Here is a 10,393-nt window from a genome sequence, read left to right as displayed (position 1 = left end):
CCAGCGATCTATCTTCAGAAGTTTATCGCTTTCAACTTCAAACACAGATCGGTTTTTCAGCTGGAATGCGCACGTGTCTCCAGACACAATGATTTTCCATGGAATCGGTTCACACCTTATCTGCCAGCAATCAAGCGATGTACAGAAACGTGTGAGCCAGCCTGACGGACAAGCATTCTGGGTTGGGTGGGATACAGGGTGAATCGGGTTCTGCTTTGGATATGGGTCTCTACTATGAATGTTGGTCTCTACTCCACACCATACATTTAAGGCACTATGATAACACTTTAAACAGCTTCACCCAAAGAATCCTGGGAATTGTAGTTCAGTAAAGGTGCTGAGAGTTGTTAAGAGACCCCTGAATTCCGCTCACAGTTATAGTTCCCAGAGTAAGTCCTTTACCTTTTTTTTTAAACCTCTTTCCAGTGAACTCTGGGAATTGAGAAGGTCTCCTACTTTCTGCACCCTTGCAAGGCCACAGTGGCTTAGCGTGGGTTGTCAGCACCCGGGGCAAGGCAAGTAATTTGCGCCCCCTAACCCATGGATTTGCGCCCCCTAACCCTAACCCCCAGATGTTGTGCCCGGTGCAGCCGGCGCCCCCGCACCCCCCACGCTACGCCACTGCAAGGCCACAACCTCCAAGGTTCTTTGGAGGAATCCATGACTCCTAAAATGGAATCCTAGTGCTTTAAATGTATGGTGCAGGTGCAACCTAAAGAATGTAAAATGCCAATGTTTAACCTCTCTGGCTGACTTTGGTAAGAGGGTGGGCTTGATTCCCACACTTTGCCCCTACCTCCTTCTGGATGAGGTGAAGAGCCTGTGGATGTCATACCAGGGTTCATGATAAGCTTTGCACATTCATTGGTACAAGGTTGTGAGCCAGGCCTCATTTGCACAGAAGCAGCAGTGTCAGGGGTGAACCACTGCAATGCCCTACTAGTGGGAACTTGTATGATGGAATGCTGCACCACAGGGGAGCAAACGAGGATAACATCCATGTAGGTAGAAATCTTTATCTAGGATAAAGATTCAGACCTAGCCTTCTGCTTGATCTATCCATTTTCTTTACTGAAAGGGTGGTGGTGGTGGTTGGGAGCGGCATCAATAATAATAATAATAATTTTTCAGTTTATGGTTTTACAATTGATTATCCAACAATCACCATAAAAACAAGATTCCAAAGAGTCTCCTGGACTTCCTCCCTCCCCTTTGTGGGTCCTTTTGTTAACCATTTCCTCCTGCATCCAAATCTTTGACATCTCCATTATATCCAAAATTCAACATTAAACTACAAGTGTTACTCCAATCGAGAGGAGCATTTTGTTATGCTAGTAACCAGCAGTGCCGGTTAGCTACCCCATTCTGAAGTGTTACAATCTGGGAACCTCAATGAGAACTAGACCCTTATATTAATGACCGAATGAGGTCAGTGTGCACATGAAATGGCTCATGTATACTACTAAACCGTATGTTATGCTACCCCTCCATCACTGAAGTGTGTCTCCCCCTGTCCATCCCTTGACAGAGAAGGCAGCAAAGTGAACTATATATCCTACCTGGGAGTATTTTCCATTGAAATAAACAAGTTTTTTTTTTTTTTACAATCTAAATAAACATGCCTAACGCTTGAAACTCTGGAAACCAACCCCTTTGACCTGGAAAACAGCACATACGCATCCTAGGTGAAAACTGAATGTCAAGCATGTTGGGTTTCTTTTTAGTGATGGAGGTGGTGAAAATATGGTTATGCTTCTGCACATGCTTAGAGACACTCTCAACCACCTCCTCATATCCCACAATTAAACCTTGACGTTACAAACACGTTCTGCTTTAAATCTGTATTTCGCTCGTTCCTATTAAGTCATGGCTATGTTAATGGAACAGTCTGAAATTAGTGGCGTTAATGTTATACAGAGGTTTAGAGGACACCCCACCCCCTGCATTTCTCTTTGGGTTGAAGGGAACTGGAAGCAGTACAAGCAGAGGCCCCACTCTTCTGCTCCATGATAATCAACCCACAAGAACTACCATGCCCAGGTTCCCAACTCACCATCACTGGAGCGCCTTAGAAAGTTCACAAACAGTACTGAAAAGCCAGTGTTCAGTAGCACCAGGTGGGTAGTGTTAAGGCAGGCTCCCTCAATCTCAGCCTCCAGGTGTTTTGAGACTACAATTCCCATCATTCCTGACCACTGGTCCTTCTAGCTAGGGATCATGGGAGTTGTAGGCCAAAAAAACATCTGGAGGGCCGAGGTTGAGGAAGCCTGTGTTAAGGGATCATAACTGAGCCCCATTATCCAAACTGGAGTATGCAACTCAGATTGGAGAAGCAAGCCCTGACGCCAAAACCCTGGAGGGAAGACACTGATTTTTATTGGATAATTCTGGCATAGAGCTTCCGAGAGGGAGTGGGGAGGGCTCAAGTGCTTTCTCCCCCTCCCCATTCCCCAAGAGAGCTCTGTGGCACTCAGGTTCTGGTTTCCCGCAGGCATCTGGGTGGCCGTTGTGAGAACAGGATGCTGGATGAGATGGGCCATTGGCCTGATCCAGCAGCAAGGCTCTTCTTATGTTCTTAACTTGGGTCTCAAACTGTTGTTGGACTACAACTCCCATCACCCCTAGCTAGCAGGACCAATGGTCAGGGATGATGGAGATTGTAGCCCAACAACAGTTTGAGACCCAAGTTTGGGAAACCCTGCACTCAACAAATTCATGAAGGATTTGGTTAACATTGGCTGCTTGTTATGATGGCTATTCTCCCCCTCTGCTGTGGTGGCCTGCTGGGAATTACAAGTGAAGAGAGGTCCTGCTTGTGAGTTTCCCACAAGGCATCTGGTTGACCTCTGTGAGAACAGGATGCTGGAGGAGATGGGCCACTAACCTGATGCAGCAGAGCTTTCCTTCCTCCTCTCAGAGGCCAAGCTCTCTTTGCTTTAGGCAACCCCTGACCAGCAACATTTGAAAATAATGCAGGCGGGACTGGATCCTGGGAAACATATGGTTTTCATCACACCTGATGAAGTTGTGTGCATCTACATACTGTAGTGTATACCTGTGAACCCATCAGAGGACCAGACCACCCACCCATTCATTTTCCTGTGTAAAGTCAAGAAACCTTTCTATTAATCTCACTTGAGTCTTTCCAGCACCCCTCCCCCAATTAAACAGAGTTTTGTTCATCTGGCCCTCTGATCACCTCGTTCACAGCTGAATGTGTTGCTAACATCCACCTTCCTTCTTTAAAGCTAATAATTTGGTTTGCACCAGAAGTCTCAGGTCTCGCGGGAGTTGGCTTTTTGTGTGTGTAGGGGGCGGGGAGAAAAAGTAAATAGCCACAGGGCTTTTCTTTATCTTTGTTCGGATTATTTCCCAAACTTCCGGTTCCTTCTTCCGACGAAAGTCTGTAGACGAATTCCAGCGCAGCAAAATAACCCGGACAAAGGAAGCGCTGAAGGAGTCCCCTGAATAATGCGGGAGCGCTGTGTGTGTGTGTGTGTATATATATATATATATTACCACGATGTAGGAAGAGCTTTTCAGATAAAAATATAAGTTGCAAGATGTCTCTCTGATCAGACCATTTGTGTAGAAATAAATCTTCTGCAACACACACACACACACAAAATCACAAACTTTACTTGCAGAACTTAGTTTAAACGTTCCGAAAAGAATAATTCTGTTACATTTTGTTTTAGTCTTAGAACAGTGTCCGCTTAACAGTATATTTTACTAAAATGTAGCTTTTCCAGCTAGAAATCCACAATACTCTGTCTCTCTCGCTCCCTCTCCTGCTTCAAGCTATATACATGCTGAACCACACCCAGCTAAGCACTGCTAAAAACTCTGTGATGGGGGGGGGCAACTTTATTAACATATGCAAACAGTATGTAGCTCTATCCAAACCTTGTGGTTTGGTCCTAAGGTCTAATTCACATCGCCTTCTACACAAGCCTCATGGGAAAATATTGACATGCGCTTAAGCATTCTTTACAGTGTTGGACACAATTTAATTAGAATTCGCAGCCTTTTATGTAATTTTAAACACAACGTCAACATTCTCTTCCCCTTCCTCTGTGTTTCAGACCAATGTGATCCCCGCCCCGCACCCTCTACACCTCATATTTTATAGATAGGACCACTGCAGAACTAGATGGTGTGTGACGGTGGTTACAAAAAACTGAATGGGTCAGTGTAGCCAGCCTTGGCGCATACACAGAAGGTGACTATTAATTTGTTGTTATAACTCTGCTGAACTCCGGCCTTCAACAAAGAAATCACTTATTAGTTTAAACCATCATTAAAAACAACGACAACAAGTACTCATTAAGACTCATTTTCCTTTTCAACTTTAGGTTGAATTTAAAGGGGCTTTTAAAACTCTGCTGAAAACGAAGTCCCCAAATCTGAAGTGGCGTCTCTCTCCAAAAGACCCCCGTTTTTTGTTTTTGTTTTGCTTTAGTTTTCCGAGAGAGGAAGGGTCATTCTCAAATGTTATGCAGAAGTGTCCAGGCTGTCGGCTACCTGGAAGTCTTCCATGACAAGGAGCCTCTAATTCTTGACCACGAGTGAAAAACATTGAGGAGACCTAGAGATGCCTTAAACCCAGCTATGAAGATGAAGTTCTAGCCTGTTAGGGCTACGATTTCACCTTTCACGCTCTCTCTGTCTGAGCAGGCTTGGAATATGACTGCTACACTACTGCTCCTAAAACAAGGATCTCGCCACCCAAACCCTAACAGCTTCTCGTCAGGGTTATTTTAACCACATTTTATTTTAAATAATAAGCCTACAGGAAGGGACATACAATGGCAGAGATTGGTGAGAAGCCTGGACTTGCTGATTTCATTAAAGCCCCCTCCCAAATAACCAGTGCTTTTTGGGGGTACGCAGGGGTACGCAAACCCCTAAACATTTTGTGAATCTAAGTTTGGCCTCATTGAGGGGCAGTATTTCAATATGAGTAGGAGAATGAGAGTACCCCTAAACATTTTTCTTCAAAAGCACTGCTAATACCTATCCAGGCCCCCTCTAATTCCAGCACCAAGAGATACCCTTAGTCAGATATCTTCTTACGTTAGCTGTGCCAGCTGATCCTCCATGTTTAGGAATAGTGTACCTGCAACAAACAGTTGCGGTGGCGTGGGGAGAGCAAAGAGGAAGTCCTGCTTCTGGAGCTTCGGCAACTTCCGGAAACAGGAAAGGGGGGTGGACCGGATGGCGCCTGGACGTCACCCAGCATGGCTCTTTTTATTTTTAATGTTTCATTCCTAAACTATTGTTGAGGCTCATTCAACCATCACACACAGATCATTGAACCCAAACAGCTATTTTAACGCCCAGCAAACCGGCATCAGATAACCCCATATAGTTACAGGAACACGGGAGGCGGCCTTATCTCGAGTCAGCTCAGCATCGCCTACACTGACTGGCAGCGGCTCGCCGGGGTTTCAGGCCTTTTTCAAAACCACCCTGGAGACGCTGGGGATTGAACCTGGGCATGCTCAAACCACTGAGCTTTAAGGCCTTCCGCTTCCCCAGCTGAAAACAAAACAAAACAAAACAAAAACAAAAACAAATTCAGCAGCATGATCCTACAACCATCACGAAAAGCAAGATGGAGTCAGGGGTACCAAGTTGAATAAAATAATTTTGGGGGGGGGAGGTAAGCCCCGCCCCACATAATCAATCATATGATGTGGCACGCGCACACTATTTGAATAACAATGCCCATCGACTGGGGGCGGGGGGGGGGAGCGCGGCGGCAGACAGAGCGCTCCAATATTTTATGGGGCGGGGCCGAAGGACCTCGGGTCCCTAGGAGTTGGCTTCTATGGATGGAGTAGATTTAAACAAACACCACCCCCTCCAAAAATCCCGAACGGAAGGGGGGCAATCGTACGTCATTGGGCCAAGGGTGTCATAGACCTGTGGGGCCACCACCACCGGAGCCAACCTCTACGAGTCAATATAAAATATAAGAGGGGGCTGCCCTCCCCAAGTTGATGGGCATTCCCATTCAAATGGTGTGTGCGCATTGCGTTATGTGATCGATTGTGCAGGGCGGGCTTACCTGGGCCCCCACAATATTTTGTTCAAATTGGCACCTGTGGCCACCACAGAAAAGGCTCTGCTGCGGGCACGCCAACCCAGGCAAGCTGTCACTGGAATGAAGGAAGGTGAGCAGTTTTTCTTCATTCGTTCCGATGGGCCGTGGACAAGAACAAATCTATCTATAACACACAAACTCTCTCTCTCTCTCTCTCTCTCTCTCTCTCTCTCTCTCTCACACACACACACACACACACACACACACACACACGAGCTGATTCTGGCGAGCTAGGCGAATGGCCCATGGAACATTCTGAGTTGCCTGAGCTGGGTGTGAGTGGAGGAAAAGAGAAATCTCCTTCTTGTTCTCCCTGCCAGGCTCCAGCTAATGACTGTGTGTTGATCCTGCGCGGCGGTGCCCTCGTTTGCCTTTGTTTAGAAGGTGAGAAAAAGGGAAATCCGTGATCGACGACTCACCGGCTCTCCAGCAGTAGGGGAGGGGGAGGGGGAGGGAAAGGCGGAGAGGGTTGGCCGAGCTAAGCAGTTGCCCCTCCAGGGGGAATCCGCAACAAGGGTGGCAGAGGTGGGGAGGCGGAGGAGGGGCCTTCTGGAGTCCTCTCCCTTCTCCCCCGGAGCTGGAACTGCACCCCAAAGGGCCGTCTCAATGTTAACAGGCTGGGAGTGGGTAACTGGGAGGTGACAGGGGTGGGGGGGACGTCCTATGTTGCTGTTTCGTGTGGCTTGTGGGGATTGTTGCATGGGTGGGGGTGCGGGTTGTCGAGCAGTTCACGTGGACGAGGCGATGCCCACTCCTACAGTACTCCCCCTCCCCACAATACCACCCCGCTCGCGAGAGAGCCCAGCGGGGAAGAAACGAAATCAGGACTGAAGCATAACGCTGGGGAATTTTGGTGTGTGTGTGCCACGGGTCTCCTAAAAAGCACCCGAGGGATTTGGAGGGCTTGTGACGGGGGCAGGATGCTGGGCGAGGTGGAAGTTCTCGCGCAGAAGAGTCCCATCGAAATAAAAGGAAACGGCTCTGGGTGGGTGGGTTTGCGCAAGAGAAGCTCCAGCCGTATTGTTGGGTTTTAATGTAAGCTTCTTTTTCTCTCCAAAGTGACAGAGCACGTGCCTTGCCAAGGCAAGGCGGTCCTAGCTTCTATTCCTGCCATCTCCATTCAGGAAGAGATCCTGGGTTCAAGGGCTGCCAGTCAGAGTAGACAATAGCAGACATCGGTGGACCAGTAGTGAGACGAGTTTCTCTCCCTCCTCCCTTCTGCCTATTATAAGCGGGAAACCAAACCAGATCTTTTTTTGCCTCTCTTGGAACGAAGCTGCTTGGAGGAGTGGGGTGGTGGTGACGGTGGTGAAGGAAAGGGTTATTATGGGTAGCAATCTTTTGCGTTAGATTCAATGAGGCCGGTTCTCTGGGAGGCCGATTGCGCTCGGAGTACGGGCTTTGCACATAAGTAAATCCCATGGCGTTCAATGGGGCTTACACTCTTGTAAGCGGGCAAAGGATTGCAGCCTTTCATTTCTCTGGACATAGAGCTCTGCCGGGGAGCCGGCGAAGGAGCTGTCTCTCCTTCTCCCCCAGCCGCTGTTAAATCGCACAGCCTGAGCAACGCGGTCTTTCTCCCGGCTTAGTTTGAACCCCTCGCATTTTCACATTAAATATCCGAATGACGCTTCACGTCACATCCTCACATATTTGTTTTCGGGATTCATTCTCCTGTTTCCTCCATTTTCCCCATTGTTGAAAAAAAGGGGAAGAATTCTACCATGGAAAGTGAAATAACCAAATCCTTCCAACGAATTTTGAACCTGTAGAAATCTGGCAAATTTTGCTGAGACCCCAAAATAATCTTTTTGAAAACCTTCATATTGTAGTTTATTCCCTCCTTTAAAAAAAACCAAAACCCAACAACAACCCAAAACAAACAAAAAACCCAGAACAACCAGGCGGTGAATACCTAGGGATTTAAAAATCTGCTGTATCCCAGAAGGAAAGTGTTTAGTATTAGTATTTCAAGTACAGAAAATCCCATCCATTTAAAGAGAGTTTGTATTCCCTTGGACCATGCCATTATTAGTATAAATAACAATATTTTAATATTCATTATTGTGTTCAGAAACATGGGTTTCCTACTTTAAAATATTTACTTTAATATTTAATATTTAAGCTTGCCAGGGAATGAGCCCCTAACCAAAGCAGCCTCATGAAGAAACGCGCGCACACACGCCCCATTGGTCTGTAATTTAAATCTTTTGTTTGTCGTGAAGCCCTAATCTGAAATAGATCTAATAATTATTATTCCTTTCCATCACAGCTGAACACTGCCGGAGCGCTGCTGGTATATAAATACCTGAGTTTCCTCGCCTGGCTGACAATAATACCCTGCGCCTTAAAAGAAATAAATAACATACCGCCCGCTTTCTCACTGCCCCAAAGAGGAGGGAGGGAGGGACATATCCCACCCCTTCCTGATAGCTTTTTGCGGAGGGGTGGGGGCGCGAATGGACACAGATCCATCATACTTCCATGCCTTTATTGCCGGCGCGCTCACGCAGAGCGCTCGGGAGCTGACCAGGGTGCTGAAGTCGTTCTATTGACCGTAATGAGGATTCCATAAGCTCATCCCTTCCTTCCCTTTTGGGGTCTGTGCGTGCGTGTGTTTAATCTTTATTTTAGCCTCATTATTTCAGTTAGGCGACAATGAAGCCACAGAGTGCTCCGTGACGTCCCTAACTTTTATTGCCTCATGGCTTAGCTCATTCCCCCACCCCCTGCATAATGTTTATGGTAGGCAGCGTGTCGTTCATTAGCTGAACCACGCTAATACCCTTAATGGAAAAGGGGAGGTAATCAAAAACAAACGCCGGGAAGTTGTATAACTACAACCCGGAAACATAACGGACCGCTTGTCCTAGAGGGAGTTTTCAGAGGGCTGGAAAATTAAGGTTCTGGAATACAAATGTGCAAACTTTGGGTCTCGAGGGCCCAGAGGATGACAATCCTACTGCTGCTACTACTAAAAACAGGAACGTTAACTCTTACGTGTTGCTGATATCTTCGGGGGGCAGCGGAAGCACTGAGGTGTAGGGAAGAATTCAACATCTTCCCGGCTGAATTTCCAGGGCCCAGCTAGACGTTACACTGCAGACGCCAGGACTTTTTTTCCCCCCGAAGAGGGAAGGCGATTGTTGAAGGGTGGAGTTTTAGCTAAGGAGCAACTCCATGGAGGGGAAAGGCTACGTGACCCTTTCCTCCTGGTCATTCCTTCCCTCCCACTCTGCGTTGGCACCCGCAGGTGAAACAAGTGCTGGCGGAGGAGGGGTCGTGCGCCTGGAGCAGAAAACGACCGGAGGGGAAAGGGCTAAGTGTTCCCCGATGCCATGCTTCCTTGGAAGGAAGGGAAGAAGGAAATGCCAGGAGACCTTAACACGCGTCTGCTTGTAGCTTTTCATCTGGTCCTTCACAAGTGACGCGAAGAGCATCCAAGATGCTAAGCCCTAGAAGAGACGGAGTTTAGGGCAAGGAGGAAATAAATACTTCTTTCTTTTGCAGGAATTTGTGAGATACGTGTGTATATAATGCAGAAAGTTCCAGGTTCAATCCCTGGTGTCTCCAGGTGGGCTGGGAGAGACTCTTGCCTGCAACGCTGGAGGGTCTCTGCTAGTCAGTGTAGACAATATTGAGCTACATGGACCAATACTATGACTCAGTATAAGGCAGCTCCTGGTTTTCTAGGTTCCTTAACTATAACGTCCGCAAAAGAGGGACCGACCACCAATAACGCTCTCTGCTTTCTCCAGATTTCTTGCAGCGTGACCCACCCCGCCTCACGTTCCTGGCAAGATAGGCTAGACTGAGTTGCTCTGCCCATTCCCATCAGAGCAAACAGTAAGCGGTGTTGGTGAAACCTCAGTTAAGTTCGGGAGCATTGCTGCTGGCTGTGACCCTGTGCACGCTTATCTGAGAGTAAGACCCCTGAGCACAGTAGGACGTACTTCACAAAAAACATGCAGAAAAGATTGGTCTGCAGGTATAATAACTTCTGATCATTCATAAAGGACATGGGCAATCCATGGCTAAGTTCTGCCATACAAACCCCATTGAAATGAAAGGAGCAGGAACGTGTGTTTCCTACTACATCGTGGTTCGAATTCATTTATTACTTAAGCTATAATCCTGTGTACAGCTTCCTGAGATTGTCTTATTGAATCCAGTAGGGTTGACTTCTGAAAAAAACCCGTACAGGCTCGAGCTGTTAATCAGCTGGTAAATGTGTATTTCTTTGGATCTGAGTAAAAACAATACTTCTGAAGCTCACCCCTCCAT

At 47.3% G+C, this 10,393-nt stretch overlaps 1 long non-coding RNA gene across 1 annotated transcript; it reads left to right on the top strand.

The window, feature by feature from the left end:
- Window positions 1-6,394: 6,394 nt before the first annotated feature.
- Window positions 6,395-9,622, top strand: LOC309330522. Its single transcript, XR_014151470.1, has 2 exons — window positions 6,395-6,493; window positions 9,363-9,622. It is a non-coding gene; the product is annotated as an uncharacterized lncRNA (long non-coding RNA).
- Window positions 9,623-10,393: the final 771 nt, after the last annotated feature.

The sequence above is a fragment of the Podarcis erhardii genome, assembly GCF_964252035.2.
Source record: "Podarcis erhardii genome assembly, chromosome: 15".
Taxonomy (NCBI): Eukaryota; Metazoa; Chordata; class Lepidosauria; order Squamata; family Lacertidae; genus Podarcis; species Podarcis erhardii.
The sequence above is the reverse complement of the archived record's forward strand: the minus strand, read 5'-3'. Positions and strand labels throughout refer to the sequence as shown.